Here is a 20,520-nt window from a genome sequence, read left to right as displayed (position 1 = left end):
AAGACCTAAATATAAGAGCCAAGACCATAAAGATCTTGGAAAGCAGTGTAGGGAAATATCTACAGGACCTTGTAATAGGAAATGGCTTCATGAATATCACACCAAAAGCACGAGCAGCAAAAGAACAAATAGATAAATGGGACTTCCTCAAAATTAAAGCCTTCTGCACCTCAAAGGAGTTTGTCAAGAAAGTAAAAAGGGAACCCACACAATGGGAGAACATATTTGGAAACCATATATCTGATAAGAGACTTATAACTTGCATATATAAAGAACTCATATATCTTGAAAATAAAAAGATAAACAACCTATTTTAAAAATGGGAAAAAGATTTAAACAGACACTTCTCCAAAGAAGAAATACAAATGGCTGAAAAGCACATGAAAAAATGCTCCAAATCTCTAGCTATCAGGGAAATGCAAATCAAAACTACAATGAGATATTATCTTACCCCCATAAGATTGGCAGCTATGAAAAAAACAGAAGAATACAAATGCTGGAGAGGATGTGAAGAAAGGGGAACACTCATCCACTGCTGGTGGGAATGCAGAAGGATCCAACCATTCTGGAGGACAGTTTGGTGGTTTCTCAAAAAACTAACCATAGATTTGCCATATGACCCAGCTATACCACTGCTAGGTATATACCCATCAGAACTGAAAACCAGGACACAAACTGATATATGTACACCAATGTTCATAGCAGCATTGTTCACTATCGCCAAAAGTTGGAATCAACTCAAATGCCAATCAACAGACGAGTGGATCAATAAAATGTGGTATATACACACAATGGAATACTACTCAGCTGTAAGAACAAATACACTGCAAACACACGTGATAACATGGATGAATCTTGAGAATCTTATGTTGAGGGAAGCAACCCAGGCATTGAAGGACAAATACTACATGACCTCAATGATATGAAATAAGCAAGCTGCCTCAGAGAGCTAGAGACTGGAAAATAAGCTTACAGGAAATCAGGGGTTGAAGGATGGATGTAAGCCGACATCTGCAGGGGTGGAATCTATAATGAGCTGGTGTTAAGTATGAGCACAAAGAAGAGATAAAATGGGAGCAAGGGGTTGCCTTTGTGTGGGGCTTTGTGGGTTTGAGAGGGGCTGGGGATGGGCGGATGCGTAATATTGCCCACAAAATAGGGGAGAGGGAGGGGCAACATACGAACTTAGGAGAGTGTCAGGTGTTGGTTGAGAGTAAAATGCTGAGAAAATTGTATCAAAATATAATTAGGAGGGTTATCTGTTTAGGATGCTTGGAGGGGATGGTCTGATGTGGGACAGACTCCTGGGGAATGTCTGAATGCTCATTTTGCTAGGGTGGGTTGTACCATTGGATAGAGATCCAAGAAGTGAGAGTTCGGGTGGACCCACATCCTGGGGAGGACTACTGCCATCAAATAGAGGCACTGTATCTCTCGAGAGAAAGGGTGGCTCCCAGGGCATTAGGGCAGTTGAGCAAGTCAGGCCCTGAACACTGTTGCAAGTATCTCTGGACGTGGCTCCTTGGGAAATGGAGATTGGCTGTCTCTGTGGGCGCCAAGGGGAGGGGAAAATGGATGTTGAATGGATGGAACCAAGGTAAATGTGGGGGCAAGAGAGGAGTTTCGTGAGAGGACATGAGGATGAATATAAAACATGTAATATTACACCAACATATAGGCGATGACAGACTAATAATGTAAACCATAATGTAAAACATAGGATAACTTAAAAATTTAGAAAACTGTATATCCTAGAGTATGCACCACATTGTAAGCACAGATGTCACCTTGTTTGAAAGCTATTGTTTCAGAGTCTGTACATCAGTTTCAGTAAACATGATATGAATAAGTTAAAAGATTATCGCTGTGGAAGGGAAAAGGTTTTATGGTGGATGTGTGGGAGTACTTTATATTGTATATATGAATTACTGTGATCTAAGACTCTTGTGAAGAGAAGCTCAATAATTAGGAAAAAAGAAAAGAAAAAGATAGGATGTAGAAATTTTTCCAAATCAATATTACTCTAGATCTAACCTTTAAACTCATCGCTATATTCCATTGTACTAGTAAGGGAACCTGACATTATATTGGGATTCACTTTACAGGAAGTTTTGGATCCCAGGGTGGTTCAACAATGGTGACAGAGGAATACTTGTATGGGATGTTATTGACAGGCTATACATGGTTGACAGGGAGTTATACAGGGCATATGCCCATGGTAATGTTTAGATATACTCATAGTGGAAACAATTAAAAACAACAGCTGGGGGGTACTGGGTTTCTGGCCGGGGGGGGGGGGCTCTGTTGTGGTCCATCGGGGAGCAGCAGCAGTCCCCCAGGTGCAATGGTAAGAACCAGGAAGGAATGAGGGTCCAACAGTGAGCTCCTGATACTAATGACTATGCTTGTGAGCCTATACACCTGCAATAAGAACAAGGCCTAGAGCAGCATTTTGCCTGGGAGTTTCCTCTTAACAGCCTTCATGTTACTCAAATGTGGCCAGTCTCGAAGCCAAACTCAGCATGTAGATGCAGTGCATTCCCCCCAGCGTGGGACATGACACCCGGGGATGAGCCTCCCTGGCACCGAGGGATCACTACCAAATACCAGCTGAAGATGCAACTAGAAAATGACCTTGAATTAAAGGTTCAATGCGGATCAGCAGAATATCCCTGTCTACATATAATAACATGACTTTAACGTGCTGTTTGACCTAATGTAAGGGAGAAATGGAAAGGAGAAATGAGTTTATATGGCTACAAGTCTCTAAAAAAGAGTCTGGAGTTTGTCAGAAGGATTGCCCTTATGCACACCTGAGCAGAGTCTCAGAGACAGATAAAGTAGATACAACCCCAGGTATTGGTTCTTTTGGGGGATAAAGAGACCCATGGGTTCTATGGTCATGGCAGATGGGGTTCACTGCCATGTCAGTTGGTCCTTTTTTGGAGCTGGTGTTTCTGTGTGATGGAACTGGACTCAGTTGGGATCTCTTTTCACAAGCCTTTCATGCTACTCTCCTGGAATTGTAGTTGGTGTTGGGATTTAAGATATATTTAGGGGATTTGAATCTCTGGACTGACAATATGATAGCCAGGCACTGAGCTTCTACAGACTTCAGCTCCTACACTCTGATTTATTGGATGTACCCCACTCAGCTAACATGGAGTTGAAGAAGTCAACCACCACACCAAGGAGACTAGAGTGCCTACAACTGAAAGCAGGAGGTTTGCATCCAGTATCCATGTGGAATCTATATCCCCCATTTGACATAGATGTGCAATGGACACAACCAATCCAAGGTCCACAGAGAAAATGTGGCATTGGTGTGGGAAGGGTTGCCATGGTGGCTGCTGGTTACGGGGAATGAGAGGAAGAGATGAGATGGGGAGGCGTTTTCGGGACTTGGAGTTGTCCTGGGTGGTGATTCACGGACAATTACGGGACATTGTAGATCCCCTCAGGGCCCACTGTATGGAATGTGGGAGAGTTTGGGCTATTATGTGGACCATTGACTATGGGGTGCAGCGATGCCCAGAGATGTACTTACCAGGTGCAATGGATGTGTCATGATGATGGGAGAGAGTGTTGCTGTGGGGGGAGTGGGGGGTGTGGGTGGTGGGGTTGAATGGAACCTCATATTTTTTTAATGTAATATTTAAAAAATAAAATAAAATAAATGAATAAAAAATTTTTACTGATGAAAAAAATAAAATAAAATAAAATGAATGCCTTGGAATTAAATGCTTTAAATCTTTGACCTTTAAGGTGAAACTCAACTAACCTATTTAATTTAATTTAATTTTTTTTTGAAAGATAAGCCTGCATCCATTCTCCATGTGTTCTTCTGTGACCACTTCCATCCTTATCAGCAGGACCAGGAATCTGTGTTTCTTTGTGTTGCATCATCTTGTTGTGTCAGCTCTCCATGTATGTGGCACCATTCATGGGCAGGCTGCACTGTCTTTCATGCTGGGCATCTCTCCTTACAGGGCACACACCTTGTGCGTGGGGCTCCCCTATGCGGAGGACACCCTTGCATGGCACAGCCTTGCAAGCATCAGCACTGTGCATGGGACAGCTATTTAAAAAGGAAGTTCACACAATGCCTGGGGGAGGGGAAAGGCTGGAGGTATGAATTATAGAGGTACAAGGGAAAATTGGGGAAGTTGACTAATGGCCTTTGTAGTAATGGTTACACGTATTCAAACATATATGTACATATAATTCCTTGTTATTTATTTCAATAAAATAATCACTAGAAATGGAATCGATTTTAAATAACCTCATACACTAGGTAAATTTTGAAAAAGGGAGGGGTTGATTAGAAAGTGTAAGCTCTCTTGCACTTCTGGTGTTCTCATGGTTAATTCCAATATCCTGGAGTTAGTTTGAGACATTTACCTGAAGTTCTTCTTGGCAATGACAATATCCCAGGTGCCAACATTTTCCCAATATATGAATATGCTATATTCCTTATTTACTTAAATCCCCACTGATTTCCTGCATTATATATTGCAAACTTAGGAGGAGATTTAAAAATAAGAAATTGTTTTTGGAATGTTTGCTAGTTCTGTTTGCTAGTTTTGTTTTAAAATTATATGTATTATAGAGGCCGGTAAGGATGGTGTAGGAGTGGGTGTACCCTCATCATCTATCCTCCAGGGAACCAGATAGCTGGGGACAGAGTCCTGCCTAAGAGGGCTTTTTTGGGAGCCCACAGGGTGGGAGACTTCTGGACATCAGTCTGGAGAGAGTGAGACAGGGGTAGTGATTGCTCAGAGTCACATGGCAGGTTTCTGGTGCTTGTGCCTGAAGCTGTGGGAAGGTTAAACCTTTCCCTTAAGGATGGTAGCTGCAGTATTCCCTGAACACTGCTGGCCACATGGTGGCATTCCCTGAACCCCATGTTCCCCAAACAATGATCATTACCATAACCACATTCCTCAAACCCTGCATTCCCCACTGTTAAGGTTCCCTGAACCCAGTGCTCCCTGAAGCCCAAGATTCCCCAGACCTGTCAGTTGTAAAATCCAAGAGTGGAAGGTTTCTGGTGAAGGAAGCAGAGGGGACTGGGGAGTGCATGTTTGATTGTCTGGATGCAATTTTTGAGCTTGGAGAAGCTTACCAGCTCACTTGGGGTGGTGGGGTTTGGTATTAGGAAGAGGTGAGAGTCAGCCCAATTTACCTAAATGAACTGGGATAAGGAAAATTGCTCTGGAAATTGCTCAGAAATAACAGCAGATTTGATGAGGCAGAGGAAATAATTAGTGATGTGGAAGAGAGTACATCTGAAATCAAACAGATAATTAATAGAATTGATAATTTAAAAGATACAAAAATTTCCAGCAGTGACTTAAGGACCTGAAGGACAATGCAACATGCACAAACATTTGCAATATAGGCATCCCAGAAAAGGAGAAGGGAAATGGGACAAAAGGGGTGTTGGAGGAAATAATGCCTGAAAACTTCCCAAATCTATTGAGGGAGATGAATTTATATGTCCAGGAAGCACAACACAGAGCAAACATCATAAATACCTACAGGCCTATTGCAAGACATATACTTGTCAAATTATCCAAAGCTCAAGACAGAGAAAACATTAAAGGCAGCACAAGAAAAGAGAACCATCACACACAAGGAAATCTCAGTAAAATTCAATGCTGATTTCTCATCTAAAACCATGAAGGTAAGAAGACAGTGGTATGACATAGTCAAGGAAATTTAAAAAAAAAAATGCAGCCAAGAATGCTCTATCCAGCAAATCTGGCATTCAAAAATGATAGATCACTTAAAAAAACCACAGATAAACAGAAAATAAGAGAATATGCCAACAAGAAATCTGGCTGCAAGGAATACTAAAGGAAGATCTACAGGAGGAAAGAAAAAATCAGCAGCAACAGAGTTGGAGGAGAGTTTACAAACAACAAAAAAGACAAAAAGATATATGAACAAAAGATGACATACAAAAATCCAAAGAAAATATGGCTAATGTAAGTAATTCCTTGAGTGAAATAACACTGAATGTTAATAGATTAAAATCACCAATCAAAAGACACAGATTGGCAGAATGGATAAGAAATATGATGCATCTGTATCCTGTCTACAAGAAACCCATGTTAGGTGTGTGGATTCAAGTTGTATAAAGTGAATTGCTAGAAAAAAATTCTCACAGGAAACAATAAACAGTAAAGGGCAGGAGTAGCTATAGTAATATAAGAAAAAATAGACTTTAAATACATACTTTTGTGAGAGACAAATATGGACACTACATTTACAGGAAACAATAAAAAAGTGCAGGACTAGCTACACTAATATCAGGCAAAATAGACTTTAAGTACAAACTATTGTGAGAGGCAAATATGGACACAATATTTTAGAAAAGTTGTAAACTTTCAACAAGAAAGAACAGTCATAAACATTATGCACCCAAAGAGGGTGTTTCAGAAGATGTTAGACAAATGCTGGAAAAACTAAGTGGAGGAAGATTTATCTCCACAATTATAGTGGAGGAATTTAATACACCATTATCACCATTATCAGAACATCTCAAAGGAGTATTAATAAAGAAACAAAGACTTTGAATAATATATTAGAGGATCTGGACTTAATAGACACATACAGAACATCACACCCAAATACAGCAGGATATACGTTCTTCTCAAAGGCACATGGATCATTCTCAAAGACAGACCACATGCTGGGCCACAGAGAAAGTCTCAGTGTAATCAGAAAGATTGAAGTTATACAAAATAATTTCTCTGATATCTATGGAATGAAACTGGAAATCTGCAAGGTCCAGAGAACTGAATTAGTCAGAAAGATATGGAAGTTAAGCAACACATTCTTAAACATGCATTGTGTCAAAGAGGAAATCTCAAAAGAAATCAGTACCTACCTTGAAACCAATGAAAATGTTAACACAACATATCAAAACTTATGGGATGCAGCAAAAGTGTTTCTAATTGGGAAATCCAAAGTCATAAATTCATGCATAAAAAAAGAATAAAGAGCTAAAATTTAAGACACTTGGAGGAATGAATAAGAAAACAAGAAACAAACCCCAAAGTAAGAAGAAAGAAAGAAAGAACAAAGATTAGACCAGAATGAAATGAAATAGAAAATAAGAAAGCACTAGATAAACAAAACCAATAGCTGGCTCTTTGAGAAATCAATGAAATTAACAAACCCATAACTTGATTAAAAAAGAAAAAAGAGACAAGATGCAAATACACAAAATAAGAAATGAGAAAGGCGATAGCTCCACTGACCTCACAGAAATATTTCATAAGAGGATACTTCAAAAAACTATATGCCAAAAAGAAGGATAATTTAAAATTCATAGACACATGTAAGCAGCCTACCTTGACAAAAGTAGAAATTGATTATCTAAGCAAACCAATCACAAGTAAAGTGATAGAAACAGACATTACAAGCCTCCCAACTAAGAAGAGCCTTGGGCCAGATGGCTTCACAGGTGAATTCTACCAAACTTTCTGGAAAGAAATAACACCAATCTTGCTTAAACTTTTCAAAACATCTAAATAAAAGGAACATTGCCTAACTCATTCTATGATGCCAAACTAATACCCTAATACCGTAGTCAAAGACACCACAAGTAAGGAAAATTATAGACCAATCTCTCTAATGAACCCAGAGGTGAAAATCCTCCACAAAATACTTGCTAATCATATTCAACAAAACATCTGATGAATTATAAAAAATGACCAAGTGGGTTTCATCCCCTGTATGCAAGGATGGTTCAACATAAGAAAATCAATCAATGTAATAAACCACATAAAGAGAGCAAAGGAAAAAATCACATGATCATGTCTATACATGCAGAAAAGGTATTTCACAAAACACAGCTTACTTTCATGAATAAAAAAGACAGTGCAAAAGATGGGGAAATTTCACAGTTGATAAAGTGCAGATTTGAAAAACACACAGTTTCCATCATTTACAATGGTGAAACCCTAAAATCTTTCCCTCTAAATTCAGTAAGAAGACAAGAGTGCTCACTATCATCCCTCTTTTTAACATTTAGTTAGAAGTATTGCTCGAGGATAAACCAGGTATAAAGGGCATCAAATTGGAAAAGAAAGATTCAAAATCTCACTATTAATGAAAGACCCAATCATATACATAGAAATCCCCAAGAAATCTTCAACAAACTTGCTAAAACTTAAAAATGAGTTCAGTAATGTCCCAGGTTATAAGACCAATGGGCAAAAATCAGTAGCATTTCTGTACACCAATAACGAGCAATTTGAGGAGGAAATCAAGAAAAAAAATACTATTTACAATACATAAATTTAAAAAAAAATACCTAGGAATAAATTTAACTAAAAAGGAAAAAGACTTTTAAACAGAAAATTACACAACACTTTTAAAGGAAATCAAAGAAGACAAAGAAATGGAAGAATACTCCCTGCTCATGGACAGGAAGACTAAATATCATCAAGATGTCTATCCTAAGCAAACTGATTTACAACTTTAATACAATCCCAATACAAATCAACACAGAATTTTTATATTTTTATATTTTTTATTTTTTTAAAGATTTTTAAATTTATTTAATTCCCCCCCCCCACCTGGTTGTCTGTTCTCTGTGTCTGTTTGCTGAGACTTGTTTCTTTGTCCACTTCTGTTGTCATCAGTGTCACAGGAAGTGTGGGTGGCACCATTCCTGGGCAGGTTGCACTTTCTTTTGTGCTGGGTGACTCTCCTTACGGGTGCATTCCTTGCTCATGGGGCTCCCCTATGAGGGGGACACCCCTACGTGGCACAGCACTCCTTGCGCACATCAGCACTGTGCATGGGCAAGCTCCACACGGGTCAAGGAGGCTTGGGGTTTGAACCATGGACCTCCCATGTGGTAGACGGATGCCCTAACCACTGGGCCAAGTCTGTTTCCCTAGTTTTATAAATTTCATTCTGTAAACACACTCATGTCATATCCTTGTCCCATTCAGGACTTTTAAGTGATGCACTGTCATTTGATTTATAATCTTTACCTGCAAGGTTTTATTTTTATAAAATAAATATTATCCTCTATTCCTACTTTTGATGATTACATATTTTCCTTAATTAGACAACTTCATTTTCTTGAATTTTGAGTGTTAAAACACTAATAGCTAAACAAATTATTCTTTATGACATATTGTCACTTTAAAAATAATGTATTTAGCTTTGAATATGTCCTAAAAGTTCTGAATCTAATTCCATGAGAGACATAGGTTTATAATCTTCTCTTTCTATGATGATTTTCCCAGTTTTTTGGACCAAAGTCATGTTGCCTGGTGAATATTATTTTATTTTCTATGGAATGTTCCTATGAGCTCTGTGACACAACTAAAATTGGTTAAGCTCTTAGTAATTTGTAAGAGGCATATATAAAATGTAGATATCAAGACGGTTGTACTTAATGAATATTTATAAACTTGGGACACCCATATGACTAGCATGCAGAGCAAGTTGCATGCTCTTATCGGCTCCTAGAGGTGGCCTCATCCACCTACAATCAGGGCTCTTCAGTGTGTTTCTTAAGGCACCATGCTGTTTTCTGTGGCATTAGCACCTTTTTTCCTTTCCTGTCAATCTTTCCATTTTTAAACTATGCCAGAAAATCAATTGACAGAAGGTAATTGAAATTTGAATGTATCTATAATATAAATTTTGGCTCATACTCTGTTCATAAATATATGAGTATAGCCCAGAGACTATGAATTGGTGGTTTCGTTTTACTAGATATTTTGTGCAAGCATTTCATTACAGCACCTTTCCACTGAACCCAGGTAATTCCATGACATTAAGTGGATGGCAGGGGATGGGCAATTGGAATGTCCCATTTCCTGGTCTGTGCCTGCCCACTTTGAGCAGCTAAGTATCCTACCTCTGGAATATTGACATATGAGACTGAGGTTGTGCTCTGACTACAGCAGATCAATATTTCCACCTTTTGAGGCAAATATCCGGAGGTGATTCCCAACATATTTCTGTGAGAACATTTCAGATTCTCTGTGTCTACAAAGAGGAAGCCAAGGGGATGGAAAATGTAGTTTCTGTCCCACACTATCACAGATTGTTTTGCATTTCATGACACCTGGTTCTTCATGTGAAGAACACTGATTAGATTTTGAGGAGATTCAGTCCCTAGGTAATAACAATTCAGGGTACAAAGGAGTTTCCAGACAGAATCCATGTTTACTTTGGCAAGAGAAATTGACTGCTTCGTTTGGGTCACATGACAACATCAATTTTATTATTTCTTCTGTCCTCATGTTCTCCTACTCTTTTTTTTTTTTTTTTTTTAATTTTTTTATTTTTTATTGACTTTGTAATAATATTACATCAAAAATATATATGTGAGGTCCCATTCAACCCCACCCCCCCCCCTCTCCCCCCCCCCCCCAACAACACTCGTTCCCATCATCATGACACATCCATTGGATTTGGTAAGTACATCTTTGGGCACCTCTGCACCTCATATACATTGGTTCACATCATGGCCCATACTCTCCTCTATTCCATCATGTAGGCCCTGTGAGGATTTACAATGTCCGGTGATTACCTCTGAAGCACCATCCAGGGCAGCTCCATGTCCCGAAGACGCCTCCACCTCTCATCTCTTCCTGCCTTTCCCCATACCCTTTGTCCATTATGTCCACTTTTCCCAATCCAATGCCACCTCTTCTATGTGGACACTGGATTGGTTGTGTCCATTGCACCTTTATGTCAAGAGGAGGCTCAGATTCCACCTGGATGCTGGATGCAATCCTCCCATTTTCAGTTGTAATCACTCTAGGCTCCATGGTGTGGTGGTTGTCCTTCACCTCCATCTTAGCTGAGTGTGGTAAGTCCAATAAATCAGATTGTAGGTGCTGGAGTCTGTTGAGGCTCAGGATCTGGCTATCACATTGTCAGTCCAGAGATTCAAATCCCCTAAATATATCTTAAACCCCAACATTAACTGCACCTCCAGCACATTAGCATGAAAGTCTTATGAAGGGAGATCCCATCTGAGTCCAGATTCATCACACATAAACACCATTTCCAAAGAGGGGCCATCTGCCCTGGTAGTTAACCCCATCGGCCATGACCATAACTCCCATGGGTCTCTTTAGCCCTCAAAGGAACCAATATCTGGGGGTTGTATCTGCTTTATCTGTCTCTCTGACTCTGCTCAGTTGTGCATGAGGGCAAACCTTCTGCCAGCCTCCAGACTCTTTTTTAGAAACTCGTAGCCATATAAACTCATTTCTCCTTTCCATTTCCCCCTTACTTTAGGTCAAACAGCATTTTAAAGTCATGGTATTTTATGTAGACATGGATATTCTGCTGATCCGCATTGAACCTTCCGTATAAGGTCATTTTCCAGTTGCATCATCAGTTGGTAGTTGATAGTGGTCCCTCGTTGCCAGGGAGGCTCATCCCCGGGTGTCATGTCCCACGCTGGGGGGAAGGCATTGCATTTACATGCTGAGTTTGGCTTCGAGACTGGCCACATTTGAGTAACATGAAGGCTGACAGAAGGAAATTCCCAGGCACAAAGTTGCTCTAGGCCTTGTTATTATTTTGGGTTTATCAGCTCACAAGCATAGTCATTAGTATCAGGGGCTCACTGTTGAACCCTCACTCCCTCCCGGTCCCCACCACTGTACCTGGGAGACTGTCGCTGCTCCCCTAGGGACCACGACAGAGCACCACTGGCCGGGAACCCAGTACCCCCCCTACTGTGGTTTTTAATTGTTGCCACTATGAGTATATCCAAACATTACCATGCACCCTGGACATATGTTCTGTACAGCTCCCTGTCAGTCATATATCATCTGTCATTGGTATCCCATACCAGTATCCCTCCATTGCCATTGTTGAAACACTCTGTGATCCAGAACTCCCCGAAATTTGAAGCCCAATATAATGTCATGGTCCCTTACTAGGGAATGGCATATAGCGATGAGTTTAAAGGATAGATAAAGAACTTGGATAAAGTTAGATAAAGAACTTAGATAAAGAATGTTGACTTGAAAAAATTCCACATCCTATTTTTTTCCCCCCCCCCCCCCCCTAATTATTCAACTTTTCTTCACAGGAGTCCTAGACCACAGCAATGTATATATATAATATACAGCACTCCCACACATCCACCAGAAAACCTTTTCCCTTCCACAGTGATACTCTTACGCCCTATTCATATCATATTTACTTAAAGTGATGTACAGAGTCTGAGACATTAGCTTTCTAACAAGGTGACATCTGTATTTACATTATGGTGCATACTTTAGGATACACAGTTCTTTACATTTTTAGTTATCCTATGTTTTACATTATGGTTTACATTATCAGTCTGTCATCTCCTATATGTTATGGTGTAATATTACATGTTTTATATCCATCCTTGTGTACTCTCAAGAAACTCCTCTCTTACCCCCCATTTACTTTGGTTCCACACATTTAACGACCATTTTCCCTTCCACCTTAGTGCCCTCAGTGATAGCCAACCTCCGTTTCCTGAGGAGCCACTTCCAGAGATAGATGGAATAGTGTTCAGGGCCTAACTTGCTCAACTGCCCCAATGCCCTGGGAGCCACCCTTTCTCTCGAGGGATACAGTTCCCTCTATTGGATGGCATTAGTCCTCCCCAGGATGTGGGTCCACCCCCACTCTCACTACTTGGGTTTCTACCCCATGGTGTCACCCACTCTGGCAGAATGAGCATTTAGACATTCCCCAGGAGCCCGTCCTGCATCAGACCCTCCCCTCCGAGCATTCTAAACAGGTAACCCTCTTTATTATATTTTGATATGATTTGCTCGGCATTTTACTCTCCACCAACACCTGACCCTCTCCTGGTTCGTATGCTACCCCTCCCTCCCCCCACTTTTGGGCAACGTTACCCACCCGTCCCTCCCCAGCCACCCTCAAACCCGCAAAGCCCCAAGCAAAGGCAACCCCTTGCCCCCCTTTTATCTCTTCTTTGTGTTCATACTTACCACCATCTCGTCTTAAATTCCACCCCTGCAGACATCGGCTCATATCCTTCCTCCACCCTCCGATTTCCTGCAAGCCTATCGTTCAGTCTCTTGCTATCTAGGGCAGCTTGTTTATTTCATATCATTGAGGTCATGTAGTATTTGTCCTTCAATGTCTGGGTTGCTTCACTCAACATAAGGTTCTCAAGATTCATCCATGTTATCACATGTGTTTGTAGTGTGTTTGTTCTTACAGCCGAGTAGTATTCCATTGTGTGTATATACCACATTTTATTGATCCACTCGTCTGTTGATGGGCATTTGGGTTGATTCCAACTTTTGGCAATAGTGAACAATGCTGCTATGAACATTGGTGTACATATATTGGTTTGTGTTCTTGTTTTCAGTTCTGCTGGGTATATTCCCAGCAGTGGTATTGCTGGGTCATATGGCAAATCTATGGCTAGTTTTTTGAGAAACCGCCATACTGTTCTCCAGAATGGTTGGATCCTTCTGCATTCCCACCAGCAGTGGATGAGTGTTCCCCTTCCTTCACATCCTCTCCAGCACTTGTATTCTTCTGTTTTTTTCATAGCTGCCAATCTTATGGGTGTAAGATGGTATCTCATTGTGGTTTTGATTTGCATTTCCCTGATAGCTAGAGATTTGGAACATTTTTTCATGTGCTTTCTTGCCATTTGTATTTCTTCTTCGGAGAAGTGTCTGTTTAAGTCTTTTTCCCATTTTTTAAATGGATTGTTTATCTTTTTATTTTCAAGATGTAGGAGTTCTTTATATATGCAAGTTATAAGTTTCTTATCAGATATATGATTGCCAAATATTTTCTCCCACTGTGTGGGCTCCCTTTTTACTTTCTTGACAAACTCCTTTGAGGTGCAGAAGGCTTTAATTTTGAGGAAGTCCCATTTATCTATTAGTTCTTTTGCTGCTCGTGCTTTTGGTGAGATATTCATAAATCCATTACCTATTACAAGGTCCTGTAGATGTTTCCCTACACTGCTTTCTAAGGTTTTTATGGTCTTGGCTTTTATATTTAGGTCTTTGATCCATCTTGAGTTGATCTTTGTATAAGGTGTGAGATGGTAATCCTCTTTCATTCTTCTACATATGGCTATCCAGTTCTCCAGACACCATTTGTTGAATAGGCCACTCTCTCCCAGTTGAGAGGGTTTGGTGGCTTTATCGAATATTATGTGGTTGTATATGTGAGGTTCTATATCAGAGCTTTCAATTCGATTCCATTGGTCTATATGTCTCTCCTTATGCCAATACCATGCTGTTTTCACCACCGTAGCTTTATAGTATGTTTTGAAGTCAGGTAGTGTGATTCCTCCAATTTCGTTTTTCTTTTTCAGTATGTCTTTGGCTATTCGGGGTCTCTTTCCTTTCCAAATAAATTTCATAGTTAGTTTTTCTAATTCCTTAAAGAAGGCTGCATTGATTTTTATTGGGATTGCATTGAATGTGTAGATCAATTTTGGTAGGATAGACATCTTAATAATGTTCAGTCTTCCTATCCATGAACAAGGAATAGTCTTCCATTTATTTAGGTCTTCTTTGATTTCCTTGAACAATCTTGTATAGTTCTCAGTGTATAAGTTCTTTACCTCTTTAGTTAAATTTATTCCTAAGTATTTGATTTTTTTATTTACTATTGTGAATGGTATTTGTTTCTTGATTTCCTCCTGATCTTGCTCATTATTGGTGTACAGAAATGCTACTGATTTTTGCGCATTGATCTTATAACCTGCGACTTTACTAAACTCATTTATGAGTTCTAGAATCTTCGTTGTAGATCTCTCAGGGTTTTCTATGTATAGGATCATGTCATCTGCAAATAATGAAATTTTGACTTCTTCCTTTCCAATTTGAATGCCTTTTATTTCTGGTTCTTGCCTCAGTGCTCGAGCAAGTACTTCTAAGACAATGTTAAATAGGAGCGGCGACAGTGGGCATCCTTGTCTTGTTCCTGAGTTTAGAGGGAAGGAGTCTAGGATTTCTCCATTGTAAACAATATTGGCTTTAGGTTTTTCATATATACTCTTTATCATGTTCAAAAAATTTCCTTGTATTCCAATCATTTGGAGTGTTTTTATCAAGAAAGGGTGCTGTATTTTGTCAAATGCTTTTTCTGCATCTATAGATATAATCATGTGATTTTTTTCCTTCAATCTGTTTATATGGTGTATTACGTTGATTGATTTTCTTATGTTGAACCATCCTTGCATACCTGGGATGAATCCCACTTGGTCGTGGTGTATAATTCGTTTAATGTGTTGTTGAATACGATTAGCAAGTATTTTGTTAAGTATTTTTGCGTCTAGGTTCATTAGAGAAATTGGTCTGTAATTTTCCTTTCTTGTGATGTCTTTGTTTGGCTTTGGTACTAGGGTAATGTTGGCATCATAGAAGGAGTTGGGTAATGTTCTTTCTGTTTCGATGGTTTGGAATAGTTTCAGCAGGATTGGTGTCAGTTCTTTCCGGAATGTTTTATAGAATTCACCTGTGAAGCCATCTGGCCCTGGGCTCTTCTTAGTTGGGAGATTTTTAATAACTGATTCTATCTCTCTGGTTGTGATTGGTTTGTTAAGATCATCAATTTCTTCTTTTGTCAATATGGGCTGTTTATGTGTTTCTAGGAATTTGTCCATTTCCTCTAGATTGTCATTTTTGTTGGAATATAGTTTTTCAAAATATCCTCTTATGATAGTCTTTATTTCTGTGGGGTCAGTGGTGATATCGCCTTTCTCATTTCTTATTTTGTGTATTTGCATCTTCTCTCTTTTTTTCTTTGTTAGTGTTGCTAAAGGTTTGTCAATTTTGTTAATCTTCTCAAAAAACCAGCTCTTGGTCTTGTTTATCTGTTCAAGTGCTTTCTTATTTTCTATTTCATTTAGTTCTGCTCTTATCTTTGTTATTTCCTTCCTTCTTCTTCCTGTTGGGTTACTTTGTTGTTGTTTTTCTAATTCCTTCAAATGTGCAGTTAGTTCTTCAATTTTTGCTCTTTCTTCTTTTTTGATATATGAATTTATGGCTATAAACTTCCCTCTCAGTACTGCTTTTGCTGCATCCCATAAATTTTGGTATGTTGTGTTATCATTATCATTTGTTTCAAGGTAGTCATTGATTTCTTTTGAGATTTCCTCTTTGACCCACTGTTTTTCTAAGAGTGTGTTGTTTAATTTCCAAATCGTAGTGTGAAATCTGGGCTTCTTTCCCTTGCAAATCTCCAGCTTGACTCCACTGTGGTCAGAGATAATGTTTTGTATGATTTCAATCTTTCTGAATTCGTTCAGCCTTTCTTTGTGGCCTAGCATATGATCTATCTTGGAGAATGATCCATGTGCACTTGAGAAAAATGTATATCCTGCTGTGTTTGGGTGTAGCGATCTATATATGTCTATTAGATCGAGCTCCTCTAATATACTATTCAGATGTTTTGTGTCTTTGGTGATTCTCTTTTGAGATGTTCTGTCCAGAATTGATAGTGGTGTATTAAAATCCCCCACTATAATTGTAGATGTATCTATTCTTTCACTTAGTTTTTCCAGCGTTTGCCTGACGTATTTAGAGGCACCCTTGTTAGGGGCATAGATATTTATGATTGTTCGATCTTCTTGACAGATTTTCCCTTTGACTAAAATGTAGTATCCTTCTTTGTCTCTCACAATTGTTTCACATTTAAAGTCTATTTTGTCTGATATTAATATAGCTACTCCTGCCTTTTTTTGGTTATTGTTAGCTTGTATGATTGTTTTCCAGCCTTTCACTTTCAATCTCCATGCGTCTCTGGGTCTAAGATGTGTCTCTTGTAGACAGCATATGGATGGGTCATATTTCCTTATCCAGTGTCCCAGTCTGAATCTTTTGATAGGTGAGTTTAATCCATTGACATTCAGTGTTATTACTATCAAGGAATTATTTGTGTTAGCCATATTTTGATTGGATTTGTGTTTGTCATATTTTGTTTGTATATTTTTTTTTGTCTTTTTTGTTGTTGTTGTTGGTCTTATACTCTCCTCCAACTTTGCCTTTCCTGTTTTTTCCTTTCTTCCTGCAGAACTCCCTTTAGAATTTCTTGAAGGGGAGGTTTCTTGTTGGTATACTCTTTCAGTTTCTGTTTGTCTGCGAATATTTTGAACTCTCCATCATGTTTGAATGCTAGTTTAGCTGGGTAGAGTATTCTTGGTTGGAAATTTTTTTCCTTTAGTACCTTGACTATATCATACCACTGTCTTCTTGCCTCCATGGTTTCAGAAGAGAAATCAGCACTTAATCTAATTGAGCTTCCCTTGTATGTGATGGTTTTCTTTTCTCTTGCTGCTTTTTGGATCTTCTCTTTGTCTTGAGCATTGGATAATTTGACAAGTATATGTCTTGGGGTGGGCCTGTTGGGGTTTATGACTTGTGGAGTGTGCTGTGCTTCTTGGATATGTACATCTGTCTCTTTCAGTAGATTTGGGAAGTTTTCAGTCATTTCCTGCAACACTCTTTCTGACCCCTTTCCCTTCTCTTCACCTTCTGGAATGCCTATAATACGTATGTTTGAGCGTTTTGCATTGTCATTCAGGTCCCTAAATCCTAATTGGATTTTTTCTATCTTCTTATTGACCCCTTCTACTATCTGTTTGATTTCTGATGTACTGTCTTCCACATCACTAATTCTCTGCTCTGTCTCTTCTAGTCTGCTGATATTTGCTGCAAGTGTATTTTTGATTTCTTGAACTGTGGTGTTCATTCCCATCATATCTGTTATGTTTTTGCGTATGTCTGCAATTTCCCCTCCAAGTGATGTCTTCATGTTGTTAACCTCTTTCATTACTGCATCAAATTTGTCAGTGATAAATGTTCTGAGATCTTTCATTGCTTGTGCCAAGTTTTGCTCCCCTTCGTGATTATTGGTTTGTTGATTGGATTCAGCCATGTTTTCCTGATTACTGGTTTGGTTCGTAGATTTTTGTTGCTTTCTGGTCATCTCTTTATTTTGACGAATTTAATCAGTTCCTTAGCTTCTTTGTCTGCTCTTGGAGGTTAATTAGTTGTTATTTTTGCACAGGTGTTATATCTTCTCTTTGTCACTTTTTTCTTCTTATTCTAGTTACTTGTTGTTGGTTAAGTTCACTTTAGAGGAAAGTATTAGTGTTGGGGAAAGGCAATTGTGTAAGCAAGGGAAAAGTGTAAAGTTGTATTGGTGATGTTTGTTAATAAAGCAGGAATATGAGATCTGGAAGGATGGAGGTTAGATTCATGTAGATTGTATAGAGTTATAGCTGTAGGTAGAGTACCTTTTATGAAGTTGATGACTGAATTTGGGAGGAATATGGTATGAACTACACAGCTATTGTTTTCATGAGAGAGGGAAAAGAAAAGAAAGGTAATAGTTTCAAGAGTGGATAATAGACAGAAAACAGAACAAAGGTATTAGAAATTAAGAGTTAGACACTTTGTGGATCAAAGAACGGGAGGTGGGGGGTGGAATATAGGAGAGACAGTAGATGATAGTGGATATCAAGATGCAGGGGAAGGGGGATAGTGTAGGTAGCCTAAATCAGTTCACACAGAAATGAGGCAGTGGAGGATGGGAAAACCCAGCAAATGTGAGGTGTTCCCTGTAGCACCTATTGTATACTTGAATTAAAGTAAAAATAAGTGGAAGATGAGGGACAAGAGGGAAAGAGAAAACCGAAAAAAAAACACAAACAAAAAAAAAAAAAAAAAAAAACTAATTATAATAGAGAAAAAAGAAAGGCAAGAAGAAAGGAAGAAAAAAAAAGAGGATGGGCAAACGGTGGGGAACGGATAGGGAGAAGAGAGATACAGGTACACACGTGTCACAATTGCAACACTATCTAAAACAACAACTTCCCCCCGCTTTGCCCTAAAACACCCCCGTCTGTCTGCCCAAATGGGTCTGCAAGCACCTCCCTTCCCACAAACCCCCAATAGGCCGCCCAGGGCCCACGAACTCCCCAGTACTGCAGATGCTCAAAAAAAAAAAAAAAAAAAAAAAAAAATTTAAGTAAAATTAAAAAACAAACAAACAAACAAACAAACAAACAAACAAAAAAAAACAAAAAAAAACAGAAACCCCTCCGCAGGCCCGGCTCCGCCCGCCGCGGAGGCTTGGACCTGCTCTGCCCGGCTCCTCATGCCGCCTTGGCCTGGCCTGGCTCCGCCCAGCTCCGCTCGCTACAGCGGCCCAGCCGGCTCCGGCGTCCACCTCCCGCCACCGAGGCCTGGACCGGCCCTGCCCGGCTCCGCACCCGCCGCGGCCTGACCCGGGCCCGCCCGGCTCCAAACGCTACCGCGGCCCGCAGCCGGGGCCTGAACCGGCCCCGCCCGGCTCCAAGCGCTACCGCGGCCCGCAGCCGGGGCCTGCACCGGCCCCGCCCGGCTCCAAGCGCTACCGCGGCCCGCAGCCGGGGCCTGCACCGGCCCCGCCCGGCTCCAAGCGCTACCGCGGCCCGCAGCCGGGGCCTGCACCGGCCCCGCCCGGCTCCAAGCGCTACCGCGGCCCGCAGCCGGGGCCTGCACCGGCCCCGCCCGGCTCCAAGCGCTACCGCGGCCCGCAGCGGGGGCCTGCACCGGCCCCGCCCGGCTCCAAGCGCTACCGCGGCCCGCAGCCGGGGCCTGCACCGGCCCCGCCCGGCTCCAAGCGCTACCGCGGCCCGCAGCCGGGGCCTGCACCGGCCCCGCCCGGCTCCAAGCGCTACCGCGGCCCGCAGCCGGGGCCTGCACCGGCCCCGCCCGGCTCCAAGCGCTACCGCGGCCCGCAGCCGGGGCCTGCACCGGCCCCGCCCGGCTCCAAGCGCTACCTCGGCCCGCAGCCGGGGCCTGCACCGGCCCCGCCCGGCTCCAAGCGCTACCGCGGCCCGCAGCGGGGGCCTGCACCGGCCCCGCCCGGCTCCAAGCGCTACCGCGGCCCGCAGCCGGGGCCTGCACCGGCCCCGCCCGGCTCCAAGCGCTACCGCGGCCCGCAGCCGGGGCCTCTCCTACTCTTCATAGAACAAAATAACTGTTTATTTGAAAGATTATTTGGAAGATTTCCTCCACCCAAGTCCTCCAGTCCAAAGAAGAGTAGCAGGTTCAAGGACCAAGAAGCCTGACAGTCCAGAGTGAACAGTAGATGGCACCATCTGCTACACAGTCCTGTACCAGGATATCTCCTGAGTGATTTCATTCCAACCTACCCTCAAGTAACTTCTTGAAACACACTCCATCGCATCTCTCTACCAGATATTACTTGTGAACAACTCAAAAAACTGCTATGAACAGTATAATAAACATCCTTGATGTCAAAGCAAATTGATCCTCTTCATATCTTTTGTTTAATAACCTCCTTTATCCTGAAAGTCAGCATAATAAGAGCTTAACCATTTCTTAGTTGTTTCACAGAACTCATAGGAATTTTTCATAGAAATAAAATAAAATAATATTTCTTCTTTGAACAATCTCTTCTGTTCATTTATCCTGGTTTACTTTGCATAATTCTTTCAATTCTTTGAAAATTTCTTACACATCTACTTAA

Source organism: Dasypus novemcinctus, chromosome 19, assembly GCF_030445035.2.
Source record: "Dasypus novemcinctus isolate mDasNov1 chromosome 19, mDasNov1.1.hap2, whole genome shotgun sequence".
Lineage (NCBI taxonomy): Eukaryota > Metazoa > Chordata > Mammalia > Cingulata > Dasypodidae > Dasypus > Dasypus novemcinctus.
Note: the sequence above shows the minus strand (reverse complement) of the source record.